At 37.2% G+C, this 12,509-nt stretch overlaps 1 long non-coding RNA gene across 1 annotated transcript in view; it reads right to left on the reverse strand.

Moving 5' to 3' along the window:
- Positions 1–1,430: 1,430 nt before the first annotated feature.
- Positions 1,431–12,509, reverse strand: part of LOC119867049 — a 52,977-nt gene continuing 41,898 nt past the window's right edge. The window contains exon 3 of the long non-coding RNA XR_005382228.1: positions 1,431–2,250. This is a non-coding gene — a long non-coding RNA (uncharacterized LOC119867049). The remainder of the gene's footprint in view (positions 2,251–12,509) is intronic.

The following is a 12,509-nucleotide window of genomic DNA, read 5'->3' on the forward strand; positions in this document are numbered from 1 at the left end:
TGTTCTACGTGTGATCCTCCTACACATTTTTTCTGATAGATCTTTCATACTACAAAATTTTAAAAATGCTGAAGAATTAATGAAATATCCTTAAGATATCTCCCTTAATAATTCCTTTAAGTGAATTATTCAGCTTTAACTATTAATCTTCTTAAATCAATTTCACTAATCTTTTTTTTTTTTTTTTTTTTTTTTTTTTTATTTATTTGTGATAGTCACAGAGAGACAGAGAGAGAGAGGCAGAGACACAGGCAGAGGGAGAAGCAGGCTCCATGCACCGGGAGCCTGATGTGGGATTCGATCCCGGGTCTCCAGGATCACGCCCTGGGCCAAAGGCAGGCGCCAAACCGCTGCGCCACCCAGGGATCCCAATTTCACTAATCTTTATTGATTTCAAACTATTTACCTGATACTTCATATAATGTTAAGATTTTTTTAAAAAGAAAAAAAAAACATTAAAAGTCTCTAAATTTAAGTGCTTTTGATCAGTCTTATAGTAAAAGGAAACATCTAAACAGATATTTTAATTTGAAGCTTAGGGTACATTTTTTTTAATGACTGTTTATCAGCCAAAGGTTTGGTCAGGTTGAAGATACACAAATACATACATGACCACACCAATCATCATTCAGTTGTGCTTTATTTGACTAACTAGAATGCCTTAAAAAAATTCTTTGTTGGACGAAAGTAATGTTCCATTTACTTGACTAACACACAACAGCTTCTCTATCATTACAACTTTCCTAGACCATAATTTGTTTTTCAAACCTTCCAGTATTAAGTCAAAATGTGGATTCAAAGTTCAATGATGATTTAAAAGCAGAATCCAAATATTTACCAAAAGTATAAAGCTATACCTGCCCATTTCATCTTGAAACTATTTACATTATTTCTAGTGCCAAAGTTCTTCTTCATGAGAAAATTGGCTTTGTTATTCACTGAGAAATTTTTTTTTTAAAGATTGATTGATTTGAGAGAGGGAGAGACGGAGAGAGAGAAAGTGCATGTGCAGGGGTGGGGAGGCAGAAGAAGGAGAGAGAGAGAGAGAGAGAGAGAGAAAGAGAAGATCTCAAGCAGACTCTGCACTGAGTGGGAAGTCCCACTGGGACTGGATCTCAGGACCCTGAGATCACAACCTATGCTAAAACCAAGAGTTGGACACTTAACCGACTGAGCCACCCAGGAGTCCCATATGTTAGTGTCATTTATCCAAAACAGCTAATTTATATGTAAGAAAATGTGAATGTTTTATAGTGAAACATCCACCAGTGCTAAACAAACTGTTTTTCATATTTTGATTTCTTAGATCTTATTAAGAAGAAAATCTAGCATCTTGTGTTTTTTTTTTAAGATCTTATTTATTTATTCATGAGAGACAGACAGAGAGAGAGAGAGAGAGTGAGAGAGAGAGGCAGAGACACAGGCAGAGGGAGAAGCAGGCTCCATGCAGGGAGCCTGACGTGGGACTCGATCCCAGGTCTCCAGGATCACACCCTGGGCTGAAGGAGGGGCTGAACTACTGAGCCACCCTGGCTCCCCAGCATCTTGTTTTTCATTGGTCAACCAGTGCCTGTGAAACATCAACTTGCCTATACTTCAAGGCTGTGCAATTTGGCTTCTCTAGGCAGACAGAAGAACTAGATAGTCCTCAGATCCAGCCTGGTCAGTGTGAAGGGAGCAGAGTTTGTCCATCTCAACCAACACAGAGCTTAAGGGTTCCATTTTCTAGGGGTAGTAAAGCAATGGCACTAGTCTGGACTAGGGAAATCATGAATTATTATGCCTATCTGACAGGAAATAGCCCAAGGGCCTGAGTCTGAGAAAGGGTGAATAGATAAGCTGGTTGGACTGACAGAATCTTACATGGTTCAAAAACTAGCCTAGCACGCTACCATTTTTGTTGTTGTTGTGTTATCTTGCTCTCTCTCCTCCCATATAATTAATGATTTTGTTCTTCAGCTGTTTGCCTTGAGACTACAGATAATAAATCTTTTCAAACATTACCTTCTGTCTCACAGTACCAGTTATATTGATCAAGGTAGGCTAATTATAAAATATAATTGCCCACATCTCAGCAGAGAGTAAAATTTATCCTTGCCCCATCAAGTTCAATGCAGATATTCAACACTCAGTAGCACTCCTCCAAGGATGATTCAGGGTGGTCAAGGGTCCATCTATCTTGTACCTTTCACTGTTGTTATGTGTTCAAAGTCCTCTACAGTCTTGAGGGCCTCTGGTGATCCCCGGAACCTAAATGTCAAAAAAATAAGGTGCTTTAATGAAATGACTTACACTATTTTCACCTGCATTATATCAGCCAGAACTACTAGACTCCTTCCTCTTCTACTACTCTGGAATATAAAACAGATCTAATGGGTAGTTACCATTCTCTGCCAAACTATTAGGTTTTCCAAGAGAGAAGTAACAGGTACATAACATCAAGAGAAGATACTAACAAAAAGATGTTTGATGTTCCTATGTTACTGCCACAATAGTATCCTCTCTGTGGGTTGTATTGTACCTGGACATATGTAATACTCTGGTGCAAAGCTTTAACTTCTTCAGTTTGGGGAGGGTTGTATTTGTTAGTTACAAATAACTGATATTCTGTGACTCTAAATTCAACCCATAGAACTACGTTGTCAGAGAAATGATAACAGTAAGGAATGCATTAAGTTCCTCATCTCAGCCCATTCCCCAAAAGGCATATTAGTCTAGTTGGGTTTCCTTAATGGTAATCAAACTGGCAAACATCCAACCAACAGTTCGTAAGCTGAGAAAATATTTTATCTATAAAAGAAAATTTTAAAAAATACTAAAAACTGACAGAATATTTAATAAAAGTATTTTATGGAAAACATGATGCTTCACTATTTATAGTTAGCACTTAGCACATGATAAACATTCAATAAATGTTGTGAATCAGTATATGCTAAACAGTACACTTCTAGCTAGCTGAAAGTGAGTTTTGCTTCTATGATCTGAATGTTAATAGAACACTTTTCTATAGAATGGGGATAATTGTTTTTAAAGGTTTTATTTATTTATTCATGAGAGACACACAGAGAGAGAGAGACGCAGAGACACAGGCAGAGAGAGAAGCAGGCTCCATGCAGGGAGCCTGATGTGGGACTCGATCCTGGGTCCCCAGGATCATGCCCTGGGCTGAAGGCGACGCTAAACCACTGAGCCACCTGGGCTGCCCTAAAATGGGAATAACTTAGGAAGTTCTTGCTTGTACTAGGGATCTAAATGTTCAAAGACAAATATGTGTTATTCACTTAACCCTGATGTCAATTACTAGAATTTCAAATGGGCAATCACCAGTTGCAATTTATATCCATATTCATAGAACTTTATGGCAAACACTTGCGCCATTTGTAGCACATATCATTTTCCAAAATTTCCCTTCTCAACGAAGCCTTGATATTCCCTTCATTGTATGTGCTGATGTGGCGGATATGTGCCTTGTTCACTCTTCCCTTTGAAATTGTATGGACCTCTGTGATTTCTCCAACCAAGAAAATATGGCTGAAATGATGGCTTGACATTCCCAAGGTTTGATTTTAATATACTCTGCCTTTCACCTTATTCTCTTGGGATATATGCTCTCAGTCACCATGCAGAGAAGAAATATAAATGAGACTTAACACTTATTAGACATGAAGAGGACACTTAGGGGTATCCAGCCAATAGCCCAGCCAGAGACTTTATGCAACAAGCAGCATCAGCCACCAGATGTGAGTAAAGGCACCTCAAAATGATTCCAGCCTCCAGCTAGAAAGTTCCCAGGTGGAGCCCTAGATATTGTGGAGCTTAGACAAACAGCTCTGAACCCCAGAGTCTATGATACCAGTAAAATAGTGTGTTTGACACAGTTAGGTTTTAAATGATTTGTTATGCAGCAATAGTGACCGTAACATCCTTCATTCCAATGTAAATTTACATCACAATTCCTCATTAAGCTTTTTTATTTTTCCCCCAACTTTAATGTATGTAATATCTTGCTTGCATGCTTCATCCCAAGTGCTCTATTTGACTTGACTTCCACTGCCCAGGTAGCAGAGAAACATTCTTCTTTGAAGATTATACACACATATTCCTATCCGGTATTTAGCATGACTTTCATATTTTGTCAAAATATTTTTGACTTTACCATTATTGCATGATTTGATTATGCAAAGCACTGGATTACATGAGGGTAAGAGTTATTAGTGATTTTTTTTTTACCAGTAGATCCCCAATGCATAGCAAAGGATTGATGTATAATAAGTGGTTAGTAAACATTGCATAAGTAAAAATGCATACACAAACACTTTTTAATCTATTTTAGAAATTTAGATAGACTGCTGAAAAAGCAAAAATAGAATGCTTGACCTTTTATTCCTAAATGGAAATTTGCTATTTAGTATATTTGTGCTCTTATAGAAGTATTTGACCATATAAATATTTGATGAGATTGCATCATGCTCTTATCCTATGCTATGAAAATTATGGTTATTAATTTGTGAAAAAAGTTTTTATCATTTCAATAATAATGATGATAACAGTAACAATAGCAACTAGTATTTTATGTGCTAACTGTGTGCCAGAAATTGTCCTAAGTTTACTTGTGTTACTGAACTATTTTTCTTAAGTGAGGTTTATTGAAATGTAATTTACAGTCAAAGTCACCCCCTTAAGTTATATAATTCTATGAATTCTGACAAACACATTCAGTCAGGAAATCATCACCATGGTCAAAATAATTCCATCACCCCATAAAATTCTATCATGCTACTTTGAGGTCAATCTTTTCTCCTTTTCCAACGTTTAGCAACCATTTTCTGTCCACATGGTTTTGCCTTTTCCAAAATTTCATATGAACAGAATCATATTTTTTGTGGCCATTCATAGATTCTATCAATTAGCATGATACATTTGCAATTCATCAGTCCTGCTGCAGTTTTTAGTATTCCATTGTAAACCACTATTTGTATACCCTTTCCCAGCTGACAAACATTTGGATTTAGTTCTGGGTGGTTATGAAACAAAATAGTTAAACATCTGTGTATAAGTATTTATGCAAACATATGTTTTCATTTCTTTTTCAGATCTACCTAGAAGGGGACTTCTGGGCTATGTGGTAAATGGATGTTTAACTTTGTAGGAAAGTACCAAACTATTTCCCAAAGTAGCTGTATCATTTAATGTTACTGCCAGCATTGTATGAGAGTTGTAACTGGTCCATATCCTCGCCACAACTTGATACTCATAGTTTGACGTTAAAGCCATTCAAAAGGATGTTTAATGAAATTTCATTTGTGTTTTTAAGCATGTTTCCCTAATAAACAATGATATTAAGTACAGATACATGTGATGTTGATAAAACTGTTTTTTCTAATATTTTGTCCATTTGTAGAATATTTTGTAATAATCATGAATATTTTCATAAATTCTTGATACCAGTTGTTATTACCTATGTTTGGAAATATTTTCTCCCAGTCTTTGGCTTGTGCTTTGATTTTCCTTTCAAAGAGCAACATTTTTTGATTTTTATTTTGACAGATGCCACTATGTATAATTTTTTTTAAAGTAGACTCCACACCCAGCGAGAAACCCAACACAGAGCATGAACTCACAACCCCGAGATCGAGAGTTGAGCTGAGATCAAGAGTCAGATATTTAACTTACTGAGCTACCCACACACACCTATAATTTTTCTTTTATAATTCATGTTACTGAATGCCAAATTTAGTCCTAATCCAAGATTGAGTGCATATATGTATTTGTCTGTCTCTCTGTGTGTGTGTACATGTTTTAAGAAGTTCCCTCATAGATGTTTTATAATTTCTGTATATGGCACAAGGTGTGGTTCAAGATTTATTTTTGCATAGAGATACAAAATTTTTGCCATACCATCTAAGAAATTATATTAACTTATTCTATGTCATTTTAGATTTTATATTCCTAAAATACAACAGTTTAGTTAAAACAGAGGTAAAACTAACATGAAAACCATATTGAATTGATTTATTAAAACTGCTTTTAGAATAAAACTATTTCCTAATTCACTATCTATTGAATATAAGGTAAATACTTAACTGTGCGAATCAACCACAACTTTTTCAACCACCTATGCTCTTGAGAAATTTTTTCCTTAAAATGTGACAAATAACTGATGAGTGGATAACAGTCAATTTCAAAATAATATTTCAAAAAATCTATACTTAATACATTTTAAGAAACCATCAGAATGATTAAAATTAGGACTGGGATCCCTGGGTGGCGCAGCGGTTTAGCGCCTGCCTTTGGCCTAGGGCGCGATCCTGGAGACCCGGGATCGAATCCCACATCGGGCTCCCAGTGCATGGAGCCTGCTTCTCCCTCTGCCTGTGTCTCTGCCTCCCTCTCTCTCGCTCTGTAACTATCATAAATAAATAAAAATTAAAAAAAATAATAAAATAAAATTAGGACTGGTTCTATAGCATCTTTGTTACTATATTTGTACTTTGGAAAGAAAAAGAAAAATTGTTCTGCTTTTCATTGGTAATTTCTAGGCAATAATCATGAAAAATAGATTATGCAAATGTTCATCTTAGGGACTGAAAAGTATTTTTGAAGTGGTATGTGTGGATATATATGTTTGTATTTGTGTTTTCTATTTTCAATAGGCAAAAAATTATTATCTTCATAATTGGAGATATTTTCCAAATAATATTGCTAAACATTCTTTTGTTTTACATATTCCAAGAAGTCCATTTTTAAAGATCAAATCTAGTATAAAGGTATGATACATAAATGTACATGTGTTTCTTATTTCTTTATCAAACTTCCTCTCAGTTTATTCTGCTACTGTCTAGCTCATGCTTTATTATTAGACTAAATTTTCAGCAAGTCATTATGCTTGTTTTTATATTTTATTACCAGTGGCTTTAAGAGTAATGTCACCATTTTATTAAAATGTGTATATTGTTGCATGTACTGTTTAAGAACTCGACACTTTTCTTATCTCCTTGAGCCAAATCTATTGAAATTGCTTAGTAAGATGATATTCAAGGAATAGTAGAATTTTTAGTACTAGCACAACCTACTTTTTCATATCTGAAGAGAACTTGGCTTCTTCTAAATTAACTGGACAGATGAAATTATAAAATCATGTCACTGAAGATGTATAGGAAATTCTTCCTTAATTTCCAAACTCATATTAAGACCCTAGAATATATATAAGGGAAGGGAGAAAAAATGTGTGGGAAATATCAGAAAGGGAGACAGAACATAAAGACTCCTAACTCTGGGAAATGAACTCGGGGTGGTGGAAGGGGAGGAGGGAGGGGGGTGGGGGTGAATGGGTGACGGGCACTGAGGGGGGCACTTGATGGGATGAGCACTGGGTGTTATTCTGTATGTTGGTAAATTGGACACCAATAAAAAATAAATTTATTAAAAAAAGACCCTAGATAGACAGACACAGAGATATAATTTCCATTTCCCATTTTTATTTGTGTCTTTAGTATTTCTGCATTTATAGGCACTAAAGTATAGTGACTCTGACAAGATAGGTTAATTCCTATCATGTATAACAGTCCACAGATTAGCAGGTGGTTTGTAAATCAAGAATACTAATCAAAGTCCTTAAAGTGCAGAAAGGGAGAGAAAATAATGCAAAACAAAACCTTGACCTCAAGTACTATTTCCAACAAACATATTAAATGATCAAAATCAAAAACACTGTACGTTAAGAAGACCATCCCATTGTTCTATCGGCTAATTGTTTCTGGCATATCATATAATGCAGTATGTGATAAGATCAATTGATTCCAAGGTTGTATTTCAACTCCCTTATCTCAATTGTGCAAAATGGATCTCTTTATACAATGAGAGTCCACGCAGAATCCTGTGTTGATGGGGCAAAAATTTTGTAAGCCTTTTGGTAGTGTATCTGGCTGAGGTCCTACAGTCAGGAAGGGGAGGCCAACACCTAGAATGTATGTCAGTTATAGTCAAGATGAATCATGTCCCTTCCATATTCAAAGAAGTCTAAAGATAGCAACTTGCCATGAAATGTCTGGCCAGTTACCTTGAAGTATAGTGCCATCTCAAGGATTAATGGCTGTTACCTGTAGTTAGAAGATTGGACATTTGACTAGGAAGGTAGCTAGATAAGCCTTATTTGAGTGAGATTCCATGATGTTGGACCCATGAATCACTCCGTCTCTGCCACTACAGCTATTCTGTTCTTAAGTTTATTCTGTTCCAAAGGGATGGCTGAGCATAGTTACTGGCTGATGTCAATGGTCTACTACTAAATCTACATTGTTTAAAGCCTCTCTTTTAGTAAATACTCTCTGATGGGGATTAAAATGTCATACAAAGGCCTATATTTATGCACATGCCTCTGCTCCCAGCCACTTTGTCCCAGATTTTCCCAACTTTTTCCTTCAAGGCTTCTATCAAACTAACCAAGGCATTAGCCATTGCCTATGTATCTGTATACATGCTTATCATGAACTTTTTCTATTTCCATAAAAAATGGTTGACAAGGTACACCATCAAAAGATCTGACTATTGGGTGAATTTACAATCACCACTGTCTTTCTGGGCTATCTCTGAGTGGGGTTGTTGTAAAACAACAGTCTATTTTAAGCTTGAACTTACTTAGTAACCTGAGGACTCTGGAAAGCAAGCTCATCCTTTTACTTCTGTTAGATGGCCCATAAGAGGTATCTTCTATGGCCATAAGTATGAGCCAAAGGAGAGATGCTGGGTCAATGATAAAGAATGACATGGTGGTCTGGGCCACATATTGTGTAGCTTATTTTTACTTTCTGGGATTGATTCCAAACATACTGCTTCCTTTTTAAAATGCACTGCTTCTAGGTCTTCCTGATTTTGTGGCTTTATAACAGATACTCAGCCCAAGATGGGCAGTTGTGGTCCCATAGACACTTGATGGCCCACAGTCAGGTGCTTGGTCTCTACCAGAATCCAGTTATATATTGGGAGCTGCTTTTTGAGTCTGCAGATTCAGATGACATGGTTTTTATCTGTATCCAGGGTTGTTCGTTGTAATTCTAAGACTACCACTCCCCAAACTGCCCACTGAAGATTCCTCTAATGTATAAAGTCTCCTATATATGACTTAAGTGTCAGAACTGCTTCGTCACAACCTGGACTTCATGGTGATCCATTTCCTTTTCTGGGCCCTCTTCAAAGCTGGAAGTTTTGCATGCCACTCATCAACTAGATTGGAATTATCTTCCTATGTGTAGGATATGTTTCTTTCAAATACAAAAGAGGCTTACCAGGTACTGTGTTTTCTTTTTAATTGTGGGAGATTAAAAATGTAGTAACCCAATATTTTGATGAGTATATCCCAGTACACCCCACATCACTAGTCCCTTAAACCTTCACTGACATGGTGGTATCCTTTATTATTGTACTTCTATCTTCTACTCTCCGGAGTACGGGCATCTTGAAAATCAAGGCTTTCAATAAACTTCCCACTTCTTGCTTATCTAATCTGACTCCTATGATGTCACCAATATAGTGGATCAATGTGATGTTCTGTGGGATATGCTGACAGTATAAGTATTTCAGGTTCAGTTATGATACATGATGGGATTGTAAACTAAGTCCTAGAAGAAAAATATATATTGCAGCCCATCGCATATGAATATAATTGTATCTTATTCTATTTCTTTATAGGATTCAACTATACTATACTTCATGGATGCAATATATCTGAGACCATGTGGATCTGCTCTGGCGAAGAAAATATATCCAGCAGAGCAACTGCAATGGAGACTGTTACCACCTTGAATTTCCAATAGTCTTCTCACTTGCAAGGAGGTTTCCAGATTTTGTAGAGGGCATTTTGACAATACAGATATGTTCAAAATTTTTTGAATAATATTTTTCTTCCTATGATGTAATAGGTTTTGTGGTTTTTGTGTTTTTTTGTTTTTGTTTTAATCTCTTGGCCAGACAGGTACTGTAGGGCAGTTTTACAGGTTTCCACTTGAGTGTCCTCACTATGCTAGGTTTTATCCTAAGGGAAAGGAGTATTGTAGTTTTGCCAACTATCAACATGATCATTTCCATTATACAGTTTGGGAACAAAGAAACTACCCTCGGGTGAGTCCATTCGCCAATGGATCCACTGTGAGTTCAACTGGACCTAGACTTTATTATTCCTCTTTTATATGGGGATGGATAAGAATAACTGTGAAAAATCCTCTAGACCAGGGGTTGGCAGACTTTTTCTTAAAAGGCCAGATAGCTAATATCTTGGGAGTTGAGCTCACCCTCAACTACTCATCAACTCTGCTGTTGTAGCACAAAAATGGCTATAGACAAAATGACTATGGCCATGATCCCATCGCAAGGGGTTTAGCTAGACTTTAACAGGGAAGAATGTGACCTTTCTGCAGAATTCTATTTTGCCTAATCTGGAGATTCACGATTTTCAAGGCCTTGCCCTCATATCCCCATACCAAGTTGCAGAATTTTACTTTTCTTGAATAAGGACACTGACAGGGCTTCACAGATTTGCTGATCTTGAGAATTCAACCTTCACTAGAGCTCTGCTTACATTATAATTTTATAATCAAGTTATGGGTCTGATACTCAGCTTTTTCAGTCTTTTGGCAACAGGAGATGAAACTTTTTCTGTGCTGCTGGGATGCCCTCTGACTTTCATACCAAGCCTGAATTTGATAATTAATCACCTTCAGTCTTTCACAGCAGTTTTTCTAAAATGTTGCGAACCCCTAGCAAAAGCCAACTGATTCCAGATCCCTGCAATTATTACTTCATATCATCTCTCAAATGTCTGAGGTCTTGCACTCACCAGTGCATTCATTCCCTTCTGCCAAGGATTTTAGCAGCTGCCGCACCTTTGCCTTCCAGGGGCTACCTATATTCCACCTACAAGCCATGTGGCCAATGACATAGCTATAAAATTCCCGCTTGAAATCTGTTTTCTCAGCCCACTTTTGGTACCAAAGCTTGTCTTTCTCATATTCCAGGAACACAGTGCAGAGATAGGGATTCTTGTGCCCCTGTGCATGCTCTTAGGAACTATACCCAGAAGGAAGTAGAGAGAATGGGATTAGGAATAGTGGACCAGTAATAGAGCAGGAACCTCAGCAGTCCCTGTAGAGCTTCAGGCCTTGGGATGACTCTTCATAGATGCTCTTAGTTGAGGCAAAGGACCAGCCCTTCATACCCCTACATTGACTAGTTCATGCAGGGATGAAGGAAGAACAAGGCAGCTCTGCTTGGCTGAGGACAATTCCTGGAGAAGGCCTCAATTTTGGGTTGCTGGCACACAGAGCTCTAGGCATATGGAGAGTAAGCATCTCACTTTTAAAAAGGGGAAATAAGTGAGCCATGCCACAGCATCAAATACCACATTGTTTGCTGTGCCTCTTGCTTCCTGCCAAAACCGAACACTGACACACAGAACAAACTTGTTGGGCCCTAAAGGAGAGCTGGGAACATAAGCCGATGTTTGAAAAGCAACACCCAAAAATCTTGCCTCTTTGCTTCTTGCTCTGCACCCTTTTCTTCTTTCCTTGCTTCACCTATTTTAGAAGTTCTTGTTCTTCATATAACCGGTTCCAGATGTTTGCTCTCCTTAGTTTATAGTTCATCTGTGCCCCCAAGACTATGGCTTGCAGTGTCTTATGACCTTGTGATCCCATTCTGTGCTTTTAAAAAATGGCTTTGTTGTTGTTGTTGTTACCAGGCCTCTCAGTTGGCAAATGCAAAGACTAGTCATGTCCCTTTCCTTAAATTAGATAGGAATTTGGCTAATTCCAGATTTTTTAATACACTTTAGAATATTTGGACTTTGCTTAGAAAAATATTAGTTAATGTATATAACAGATATTTGAGTACTTACTTTGCATTAGACACTGTATTGGTCCTCAGTTATCTTTGTAGCTATAGGAATAAAGTAGCTATATTCAATTTACATTGATTCTCAGAAGTATATCCTGTAACAGTTCTGGGCCTGCATCCCAAAAGAGCCAGAAGACTATAGTAGATATATTTTGCAACTCTCAGGGGCATTTTCTTAAGAATAAGTTATCTGTTGATATAATATTATAGGGTCCACAATAAAACTCATGCAAAGCATTGTTGCTCATGAATTTTGGGTCAACTGGGAATTTCTGGTCTTAGCTGTTCTTATGCACCTGAATTTAGCTATGAGTTAGGGAAGCAGCTCTGCTAGTCTTAGCAGTATTATGTCCCGTGCTCAGAGGTTGGCTGGCTGTAGGCTGGTCTAGGATGGCATTGGCTAGGAAAATAAGGTTGCCTGCTTCTAGGTCTCGTATTCTCTAGCACGCTAGTCCAGACTTTTTCACATGGCATAAAAGGAATTTAAAAAGAGTGAGCAGAATTCTATACAAGGCCTCTTGAGGCCTCAATTTGAAATGGACACAATATTGCATCAGCTGTATTCCTAGACAGAACAAGTCACAAAACAGCAAATTTTCAAAAGCTGAATGAATAAACTCCAC

This window comes from Canis lupus, chromosome 31 (assembly GCF_011100685.1).
Source record: "Canis lupus familiaris isolate Mischka breed German Shepherd chromosome 31, alternate assembly UU_Cfam_GSD_1.0, whole genome shotgun sequence".
Taxonomy (NCBI): domain Eukaryota; kingdom Metazoa; phylum Chordata; class Mammalia; order Carnivora; family Canidae; genus Canis; species Canis lupus.